The following is a 12460-nucleotide window of genomic DNA, read 5'->3' as shown; positions in this document are numbered from 1 at the left end:
ACACCTAGAAAGATGTCACAAATGCGGAAAATGGTCACATGGAGGTAAATGTTCAAATAATCAAACCTATTGAAACACCGAATTTGTTACTTTATGCAGAGACGGGCCATTCATATGTTTAGAAGAAAAAACACTAAATGCTCGAGGTTACGCCTATGTAGCTATGGAAAACTAATTAAACCGACTATCTTATGAATGGGATAGATCATATAACTAAGAATACTATCTCACAGGTAAGTCTGTACAGTTTTTATTTTTTATTTTTATTTTTAACCTTTTAATAATAAACGCTAATTTGTTCGCTATAAAGTATTAAATTGATATTGAATAAAATTAGGTTTGGCGACCGAAATTATTGATATCATTCAAAAATTTATTACATCACTGCAAAATTTAACGTTTATTCTTAAGGTATAAATATCTTTAATCAATCAACCCAAAATATTTCAAAAATTCGTCATGAGTTAAATTAGGTCATGGAACTGAACTTACTTTACCGAAAAGAGGGGCGTATATTTTTGATAATATTTGATTGATTAAAGTGGGATAAAAGCCAAAAAGATTTTTAATTTTATTTTTACCATGTTTTAAAATTAATATATAAAAATTAAAATAATATTGTAAACTTTTTAAAATTAATATATTTAAAATTGTAAATATTTGAAAAAATTAATCTTTTTAATATAAGTTTGTATGTATAAAAACAAAAATATAATATAAGTTTGGTGTGAATTTATAATATAAATTTTTAATTAAGTTTGGTGTGAATTTTTAATTTTATGCATTTTAAATTTAAGTTTGGTGTGAATTTAAAAACAAAAATTTACTTTATTTCGCTAAGTTAAAAATATGATTTTTAAAATTCGTCGTGAGTTGAAGACTAGGTCGTTGAACCGAAATTGCTTTACCCGAGGGAGGGACGAGAACTTTTATTATCATTATTTTTAATCTTATTGAATTAAAGTATGCCAAAAACATTAAAAAACCCAAAAATCTTTACTTTTAAAACCGCGCTTTAAATTGACAAATTTTAAAATTTTGTCGAGAGACGGACTAGGACAACGATCCGAAACGCCCTCATCCTACAAAGAAACAAATTTTTAAAATTTTATTAATTTTATGTTTTATAAAGTATAAGGTTTAAAAAAAAAAAAAAAAAAAAAGCTGAAAACACTATTCCCGGATACCCATGCGATCGCATGGGTATTGCACTCCAAGTCCATGCGATCGCATGGAGCTGGAAAACAGGCCTGATACATACAGCTTGCTGCTCTATTTTCTTCACAAAACACACACAACATACACGAAAATACTCTCAAATCTTCATCAAAATTCACCAAAATCCACCGTAATTCGTCATTTTTCTTGCCCTAATCATGCCTAGATTCTCATTCTTCAGCAAAATGGTAAAAATTACACCCCTAAACTCTATAAATTCCTAGTTTTTGTGATAATTACCAATTTTTTACCTAATGCAATGTTGTTAATTTCTAGTGTAATTAGTGTTAAATTGTTAGTATTTTATGCATGTATAACCTAGATTGATGCTATTTAACATGATTTGAAGCCAAAAACTTCAAAATTTTTAGAAATCTAGGGTTTGTGTTCTTGAGCAATTTGGGACTTTTTGATATAAACAGGTTATGGCCGATTTTTGTCATGAATTATTGCTAAATTGAGTAGTGTAACATATTTAGATAGTTAAATGATCCAAACATTGATCCTAAACATGATTTTTAGAGATTAAAGTGGACTTTTTAAGTCCAAAATTCATGAACTTGATTAATTTGATATATTTGCCATTTGAGACTTTTTTAATTATTAGTAATGACTATTTTGACATGTTATTTGAGTTAAATGCTTATGAATTTTGTATACATTTTCATATGTGCTTATTTGAAAAGTGTAGAATTGTGAAAAATTGTGAAAATGTGTATAAGTTTAATTTTGATTTAACATGTTATAGTGATTGTTTTAAGTTGTTATTTTGCTAACACTAATGCATATTTAGATGCACAAATTTTGTGTTTAATGTGTTTTGCAGAAAGCCGATACTGGAGGTTCAGGAGCATCATCATCTAGACGACCAGCACCAGCACCAGAACCAGAACCAGAAATGCAACACGAACAACAACCACAACAGGAACAACAACAACAGCCTGATCAGCACGTACCTTATTATGATCCGGTATAGTTTGTTGATGAATTCATAGTATTCCCAATGAGGCCGCCAGTAGAATTCCCAACGATTCCTGAGCACACTCTGCATCCTAATCTGAGATTTGATAGGAGATGGAGAGATTACGAGACATATCAAAGGAACAAATTCAAATTGGTAACAAAAAATGTAGAGGTGCCAAGGGTAATCGATTGGGCCCCTTTGGAAACGGTCCATCTAGCTGACCGTGTTAGACAGCTTTTGGTTCAAAGGTATGGCAGTTCTTCTTTTATAGATTGGGAATGTCTCTTCACCATTCGTAGACCTGTTTATAAGGAATGGTGTGTTGAGTTGATGAGTACTGTATCACTTGATATAAATATAGTTAGAATAGATGATAGAAGATTTCTTAGGTTTATCCTTGACGGTAGGATGTACAGAATGTCCATGCTGGACATGGCCAGGGCCTTACAGATATATACTCCTGGTGAGTTGCTATTACCCGATTGTACAACTTTGATTCATTATGGTGAAAGGGTAGATAGCAACTTTGACGCTGACGCCATTTGGAGGCGTATGTCACATTTTGATGTTTTTACACGAGTAGGAGGACACTCCTATACACATATTGACAGAGCCGAGCTTCGTATTATTCATAGATTTTTAGCTTACTCGATTACACAGAGAGGTCACAATAAAGAAAAAATTATCTTACATGATTTATTCTACCTAAAGTGTATTCGGGATCCTAGAAGCTTTGTCAATATCCCTTACTGTGTTGCTTTTTATTTATCTAAAATGGTAGAGGGAATGCAGGACGGGAGTATAATAGGAGGAGGTATTTTTGTTACTCTCATTGGAGAGTATTTAGGTGTTGATAGGAACCAAGGGGTTCCATTACAGCTTTGTAGAGAACAGGTTGAGCCCTTAGGATTGAAAGTTTATGTGGGTGCTAAGGTATTGAAAAGTAGACGTAACCAGGCAGTACCCTATGAGGGATCTCATCCTCAGGTAGATAGAGGCTTAGACGAGGAAATGGAGGAGGCGGAAGACATTAGGGATGTCTTTCGAGATGCTATTCTTGACGTCCATGTTCGTATAGATGAGGAAGCAATGACAAACGCGGCCAGACATAGTATGTATGAGCAGTGGAACTCCGAGCGAGTATACGAGGATTATAGGCGACGCCAACACGATAGCTGGGTAGTTCATCAGCACCAAATCATGAGCCAGCTATCATATCAGGTACCAAATAACTATGTACCTACTCGACCTGCTCATTTTCCGCCACACAGCCCGATATCCGACCACCCTTTAACCGGTATGACTATAACCAAGCCTATCAGAACACCTATAACCAACAATGGAACCCACCTGATGAGATGAACTGGAACCCCTATCCAGACTGATTTGGTTCCATTTGGTTATTTATATGATTTTTATGTTTTTATCTTTTTACTTATTCATGTTTAAACTTATGTTATTGAATATACTTATGTAATCTTTATCATTTTTATTATTATTGTGTATTAATATTTCACATTTAGGATTTGAAAGTGGGATATTAAGTCCCATTTCAAATTGCCATGCATGTTTATATTTGTATGTATGTATATTGTAAATTGTACAAAACAGGGTAAAACAGCGCATTTTCAAAGACTGGCATTAAGTTCAGCAAAAGCTACTAATTTTGACGACAAGATAAATGTGATGTAACAACAGACGGAATGAACAAATGATATGCACCATTTATCATTCAGCAAACAAACGCCAATATGTTTGGAAACTTTGGTAAAATTTAATCATTTTCACACTAATCACCCTCAATAATTTAAATTGTTACTGATTTCTTGCAAATGAGAGCATTGCAAGATCTTAAGTGTGGGAAGGGGTTAAATTCTTTCGAATTTTAAAATTTTTACTTTATACACTTGGTTACCATTAGAAATACTAGTAAAGTAGTAGTTGTATTAGAATCTAGTGCTCTCTGATAAAGAACAGCCCTAGTCTTATATACTGACTACCCAATTCTAGTAAAAATTTTCAAAATTTTTAATTAAATTAACTCAAAATCATGTTTATACATATTTATGAACGATAAAACTAGGTGTTAACACCAAAATTATTGTTACCTCGGAATGGACATAAATTGAGAAACAAACCAAAATGTTAAAATTCATTTAAAATGGAATAGAGGACAATAAAAAGGAAAATAAAAGCCAAGTGTGGGAGAAATTACCAAGTTATCTTAAACATATATCACATATTTCTGTAACAAATAATTGAAGATACTTTTGCTTTGGACTAAACTAAACAGTTTTACCCGATTTACTGTAATATATTTGAAAGAAAGATGGATCTACACGATGAATCAATTCCATCATTTAAAGGAAGTAAAGTCTTCCGAAAAAGACACGCGCTTTTTGATTTAGGTCATGAAGTTGTCGTCCAGACCAGCTGTAGGTTGACGAAAAACCTAGAAAAGTCATCACTAAAATCAGCAGGAAATCCACGGACCTCAGCATCAAACAGGGTCGCCAAGTGGTCAGACTTATCCTAACCATGAGAGGATCTGTCTCGTACAATGGGGGGGCACCGTGCAAATTAGCTTGATAAGACTAATAAATCAGATCCCCAGAAAGGATAATCTCCTTTAAAGATCAAAAATCAGCTTTTAAGACTGATATTACTCAATCCTAGAGATTGACCTTAAAGATTGAGAATTACAAACTCATGGAATTCAATGATATCTAAACTCGAGCTTGAACGAGAAAATATTTTGATCAAAATTACAAACCAATTTGTTTTCTGAAAACCCATTTTCAATGCGTTCATTACCATTGAACGTAAAATCCTAGAAATTCACCTGGAATTCATTAGGTCACCTGAACCAAATCGGGTGTCAACCGTAAGAACGGTGGTTGCATAGCATTGTCAAAGACAGGACCTTGTGCCAGACCGAAAAATCATAAGGGTGAGCTTTACTATTGCTCCTACCAAGGATAGTAATTGCGTCTGACACGTTATAGACCATAATTAAAAGCATGTCAGGGGACATTGCCTTAACAGTTGCTTGTTCAAACGCTTTCCTTTACAACCGGACGGTAGTTTACCGAAAGGTAATATATGGAGCAAGTATACTGGACGTGTTGCTTTCCCAATACAAGGTTAGCAAGTGGGTGACACAAAACCACAAGTTTTAAGCTAAAATTTTCAAATCTGAAACCCACCAAACCCACAAAAATATTTTGCAAACACCGGTGAAGGGTTATTCCGGAAAACTTATCTAGGGTAAAAGCTAGATTAAATTTTCAAAAAGATCAAATGTTTTCATAAAGATCCAATTTCTTAAAGGATCTAAATTTTTATTGTCATGTGGGACTGTAAACCACAACGTTACTACCATTGTTTATACCGCCATAAAGAAATCACTGATGTACAAAGTGTGAAGAGTAAAGAAGTGATTCTAGTATTTCAAGACTATATTGCTTGAGGACAAGCACGGCTCAAGTGTGGGAATATTTTTTTAATGCTAAAAACGAACATATATTTCATAGCATTATTCCTCAAGAAAAACAAGCTTTTAGTTGCAATTGTTCTATTTACAAGTGATATTCGTTTAAATAATAAAAGGTGAAGACAAAAGATAGATTCGACGAATTAAAGACGCAAATGACCAAAAAGCTCAAAAGAACAAATTACAATCAAAGAGGTTCCAATTATTGATAAGAAACGTCTCGAAATTACAAGAGTACAAGATTCAAAACGCAAAGTACAAGATATTAAATTGTACGCAAGGATGTTCGAAAATCCGGAACCGGGACCAGAGTCAACTCTCAACGCTCGACGCAACGGACTAAAAATTTCAAGTCAACTATGCACATGAATATAATATAATATATAATTAATTCTTAAAATTAATATATATATTATATTATATTTAAAAATCGTCGGCATAAAAAACAAAGACTTTTGAGTCTCCCCAGCTGGCCATGCGATCGCATGGCCTGGAGGAAGAAACTCCATGCGATCGCATGAGCATATTTTCCAGCCCACAGGCCTATAAATTCGCAGTTTGGTGAACGTAAAAACACATCTTTTTTTTCTTCTTCACTCAAACGTAGTATATGTATATATAATTTATATTTTAATTTTAATTTTAAATCCTAATAATAAGGGTGTGTTAGCGAATGTTGTAAGGGTGTAAGTCGAAATTCTGTCCGGGTAACGCTACGCTATTTTTAATCATTGTAAGTTATGATCAACCTTTTTAATTTAATGTCTCGTAGCTAAGTTATTATTATGCTTATTTAAAACGAAGTAATCATGATGTTGGACTAATTACTAAAATTGGATAATTGGGCTTTGTACCATAATTGGGGTTTGGACAAAAGAACGACACTTGTGGAAATTAGACTATGGGCTATTAATGGGCTTTATATTTGTTTAACTAAATGATAATTTGTTAATTTTAATATAAAGATTTACAATTGGACGTCCCTATAAATAACCATATACACTCAATCGGATACGATGGGCGGGATATTTATATGTACGAATAATCGTTCATTTAACCGGACAAGGGAATGGATTAATAGCCACTAGAATTATTAAAACAGGGGTGAAATTATGTACAAGGACACTTGGCATAATTGATAACAAAGTATTAAAACCTTGGGTTACACTCAGTCGACATCCTGGTGAAATTATTAAACAAAGTATTAAAATCTTATTACAGTTTAAGTCCCCAATTAGTTGGAATATTTAACTTCGGGTATAAGGATAATTTGATGAGGACACTCGCACTTTATATTTATGACTGACGGACTGTTATGGACAAAAACCAGACGGACATATTAAATAATCCAGGATAAAGGACAATTAACCCATGGGCATAAAACTAAAATCAACACGTCAAACATCATGATTACGGAAGTTTAAATAAGCATAATTCTTTTATTTCATATTTAATTTCCTTTATTTTATATTTAATTGCACTTCTAATTATCGCACTTTTATTTTTTTGTTATTGTATTTAATTGCACTTTTAATTATCGTACTTTTTAATTATCGCAAGTTTATTTTATCGCACTTTTATTTATCGCAATTTCATTATCATTATTTACTTTACGCTTTAAATTAACTCTTTTATTTATTCAATATTTTACATTTTGTTTTAACTACGACTAAAGTTTTTAAAATCGACAAACCGGTCATTAAACGGTAAAAACCCCCCTTTATAATAATAATATTACTTATATATATATTTGTATTTTTATAAAATAAAACTAATATAGCGTTAAGCTTTGATTAAAAGATTCCCTGTGGAACGAACCGGACTTACTAAAAACTACACTACTGTACAATTAGGTACACTGCCTATAAGTGTTGTAGCAAGGTTTAAGTATATCCATTCTCTAAATAAATAAATATCTTGTGTAAAATTGTATCGTATTTAATAGTATTTCCTTGTAAAATTTAATAGTATTTTATACCCCTTGGCTTTAACATCAAAAATCTCTACTCATATAGCTTCTATCCGTACCAGAATCAAATAAAATGTAAGCAGATTTATTGTCAAAAAGAAACGTACCCGTAACAAGCTCTGGGTCTTCCTGTGCCTCTGCTGCATTAATATTGAAAACTCTTCCACGGCCTTGTCCATTCGTGTTCTCCTGGTTCGGTCAATTTCTAATAATGTGGCCCAGTTTTCCACATTTATAACAAACTACATTGGCATAACTTGCTCCGCCATTACTCGTTCCGACACCATTTGTTCCTTTCATTCTGTTAACCCCTGGTCCGTAGACCTCACACTTCGCCGCGCTATGACCATTTCTTTTACACTTGTTGCAAAATTTGGTGCAGAACCCCGAGTGATACTTTTCACACCTTTGGCATAGCTGCTTCTAATTGTTGTTGTTGTTGCGGTTATTATTGTTGTTGGGATGATTGTTGTTGTTGTTGTTGTTGTTGTTGTTGTTGTTGTTGTTGGGCCGTTTGTTGTAGTTGCGATTGATATTGCGATTGTTGGGATAGTTGTTGCGATTATTGTTGTAATTGCTGTTGTTGTTGTATTGGTGATTCTTATCACCGTTTTCCTCCTACTTTCTTTTGACTTGCTTCACATTGGCCTCTTCAGTAGTCTGTTCTTTAATTCTTTCTTCAATCTGGTTCACTAGTTTGTGAGCCATTCTACATGCCTGTTGTATGGAGGCGGGCTCGTGTGAACTTATATCTTCTTGGATTCTTTCCGGTAATCCTTTCACAAACGCGTCGATCTTCTCTTCCTCATCTTCGAACGCTCCCGGACACAATAGGCACAATTCTGTGAATCATCTTTCGTATGTGGTAATATCAAATCCTTGGGTTTGTAACCCTCTAAGTTCTGTCTTGAGCTTATTGGCCTCGGTTCTTGTGACGACCCGGAAATTTCCGACCAAATTTAAACTTAACCTTTATATGTTTCCGACACGATAAGCAGAATTTGTAATGTTGAATCTCAAAAAGTTTGGAACTACATTCATGTAATCAATTACCCTTTGACCGTGTTCGACGATTCACGAACAATTATGAGTATATAGATATGTATATATAATATATAATATTAACTGAAAACATTAACAAAGTATTAGATATATGATACTTTACAAGAACGTATTTGTTTCGATATATTTATCGACGGAATTAAGAGATAATAATTATCAGATACATTATGATATGATTACGGGCCTATGTTATGAGGTCCACTGTGATTTAAGAAATCTATTCTTTTTGACAACATTCGGAAAATGGTAAAGTGATTTATAAATAAGAACAAATGTGTCAATTAACGGGAACTAGACAAGGGTTTGTGGAAATTCCTGTTTAATTTCCAAGGCATGTTTTATAATATTTTCCTCATGACCTTGATAAGATAACTATGTTAACTTTCATTTTATTTAATATGAAAATAAGAACGTGGAGTGTAAATAACTTAGATGTTGGATATCGACAAGTTAAGTAACTTAACATTTTTCATTAAGATGATTTTATACGTTTATTTAACCTTTGGACTTTATCCCATGCTTCACCAACAGACTGTAATTTAAAAACTTGAAACCTATTATGAATATATATAATTCTACTTTTCTAAAATGTTTTGTGATATAACGATTTCCATTATTTTAACCCTTTAACAAAATGATTCTTAAATATATTTAGTTTTGGAAAACAAAATTATCATATTTATTTGATTTAGTTTCAAAAGTACAAAAAAACATTTTCAGTTTAAAAAGAACTTTATTATTAAAACGTATATATCTTTTATAAATATCTAGAACCATTTTGACAACTCATTACTGTAACCAGTATGATAAAGATAACGATATTTATATTTTATTTTATTAAATATATATAATGATTTAAATTAATATTATATATATTTATACGCGTATTATACGTATATAGTTTTATACTTTAACTTTACCTTTACTTTACTTTTATTTTACTTTAACTTTAATAATTCATACTTTAATAATTCACTTTAATAATTCATACTTTAATAATTCACTTTAATAATTCATACTTTAATAATTCACTTTAATAATTCATACTTTAATAATTCACTTTAATAATTCACTTTAATAATTCATACTTTAATAATTCACTTTAATAATTCACTTTAATAATTCATACTTTAATAATTCACTTTAATAATTCATACTTTAATAATTCACTTTAATAATTCAAAAATCTATTATAAATAGAATTCAATAGGTTTCATTATTTCATAGAAACTTGAAAATATATTTCTCTAAACTCTCTCAATCGAATTATATATATATATATATATATATATATATATATATATATATATATATATATATATATATATATATATATATATATTTTCTTTGTATTATTTCAAGATATTATTAGTATACATAAAATACTACGACGGAGTTATACTCAGACGATTTCAAAATAAGTTTTCAAACGGGATAGAGCTAAGGAAATTATGGGTTATAGCTATGGAGGTTATGGGTATTGATCGAGGGTATTGCTCGTGAGGTCAACCTAAAGTTTATCATTTTTGTTGCGTCTATTGGGCCTAAAGATAGATCTATTGGGCCTATTGCGTCTATTGCTCGTGAGGTCAAGCTAAGGAAATTTTGTTGCGAATCCTAAAGATAGATCTATTGGGCCTGACAAACCCCATCCTGACTATGGGATGCTTTAGTACTTCGAGGTTATTTTAAACACACCTGATCTGGTGTACTTCAGAGGGTAAAACATGAACGTTAAGGCTTGTTACCGGGTGCCTACAACTTATAGAATACTTTTAAACACTTGCGAGTGTACGGATATTTATGGAAACTGAAATCTTGTGGTCTATTACTATTACAGAAATGATTGATTATGATAAACTAATGAACTCACCAACCTTTTGGTTGATACTTTAAAGCATGTTTATTCTCAGGTATTAAAGAAATCTTCCGCTGTACATTAGCTCATTTTAAGGATATTACCTGGAGTCATTCATGACATACCTTGAAAGACGTTGCATTCGAGTCGTTGAGTTTATCAAGATTAATATTAAGTCAATTATAGTTGGATGTAATATGAAATGGTATGCATGCCGTCAATTTTTGATGTAAAGAAAGTTTGTCTTTTAAAAACGAATGCAATGTTTGTAAAACGTATCATATAGAGGTCAAATACCTCGCGATGTAATCAACTATTGTGAATCGTTTATAATGTATATGAACGGGTCCTTTCAGTTGGTATCAGAGTGGTGGTCTTAGCGAACCAGGTCTTGCATTAGTGTGTCTAACTGATAGTTGTTAAAATGCATTAGTGAGTCTGGACTTCGACCGTGTCTGCATGTCAAAAGTTTTGTTTATCATTTTTAGTCGGAAATCATCTACTTACCATCCTTAGAAAATTACCTGCTTATCATTCTTAGTCTAGACACGTCTTGCTGCATTGATTGCATGAATAGTGTATAGACAAAATTTATATCTTAGCGTATCTGCTAAATCATATCTTATCATATCTATTACCGTAAACTTTGCCTGACATATTCCGTAAATTCCTCCGTAATCTATGAAATCTTTTGATCTATATATATAGATATTCTATGTAGTTAGAATACCACCCGATAGCCTGAAAATCATTTCGTATCGAAAAATCCTTTATCAAATCGTACGAAATGGAATTCGTCATCAGTTCAAGTTCCTCGGATTCCGAAATGGAATTCCACTCAAGCTCTGAAAGCAGTGTGACTGGAATGTGAAATGTCCCGTTCTTATTGATTAAAAACGTTCCATATTAATTGATTTCGTTGCGAGGTTTTGACCTCTATATGAGACGTTTTTCAAAGACTGCATTCATTTTAAAACAAACCATAACCTTTATTTCATCAATAAAGGTTTAAAAAGCTTTACGTAGATTATCAAATAATGATAATCTAAAATATCCTGTTTACACACGACCATTACATAATGGTTTACAATACAAATATGTTACAACAAAATAAGTTTCTTGAATGCAGTTTTTACACAATATCATACAAGCATGGACTCTAAATCTCGTCCTTATTTAAGTATGCGACAGCGGAAGCTCTTAATAATCACCTGAGAATAAACATGCTTAAAACGTCAACAAAAATGTTGGTGAGTTATAGGTTTAACCTATATATCAAATCATAATAATAGACCACAAGATTTCATATTTCAATACACATCCCATACATAGAGATAAAAGTCATTCATTTGGTGAACACCTGGTAACCGACATTAACAAGATGCATATATAAGAATATCCCCATCATTCCGGGACACCCTTCGGATATGATATAAATTTCGAAGTACTAAAGTATCCGGTACTTTGGATGGGGTTTGTTAGGCCCAATAGATCTATCTTTAGGATTCGCGTCAATTAGGGTGTCTGTTCCCTAATTCTTAGATTACCAGACTTAATAAAAAGGGGCATATTCGATTTCGATAATTCAACCATAGAATGTAGTTTCACGTACTTGTGTCTATTTTGTAAATCATTTATAAAACCTGTATGTATTCTCATCCCAAAAATATTAGATTTTAAAAGTGGGACTATAACTCACTTTCACAGATTTTTACTTCGTCGGGAAGTAAGACTTGGCCACTGGTTGATTCACGAACCTATAACAATATATACATATATATCAAAGTATGTTCAAAATATATTTACAACACTTTTAATATATTTTGGTGTTTTAAGTTTATTAAGTCAGCTGTCCTCGTTAGTAACCTACAACTAGTTGTCCACAGTTAGATGTAC

Source organism: Rutidosis leptorrhynchoides, chromosome 9 (genome assembly GCF_046630445.1).
Source record: "Rutidosis leptorrhynchoides isolate AG116_Rl617_1_P2 chromosome 9, CSIRO_AGI_Rlap_v1, whole genome shotgun sequence".
Taxonomy (NCBI): Eukaryota; Viridiplantae; Streptophyta; class Magnoliopsida; order Asterales; family Asteraceae; genus Rutidosis; species Rutidosis leptorrhynchoides.
Note: the sequence above shows the minus strand (reverse complement) of the source record.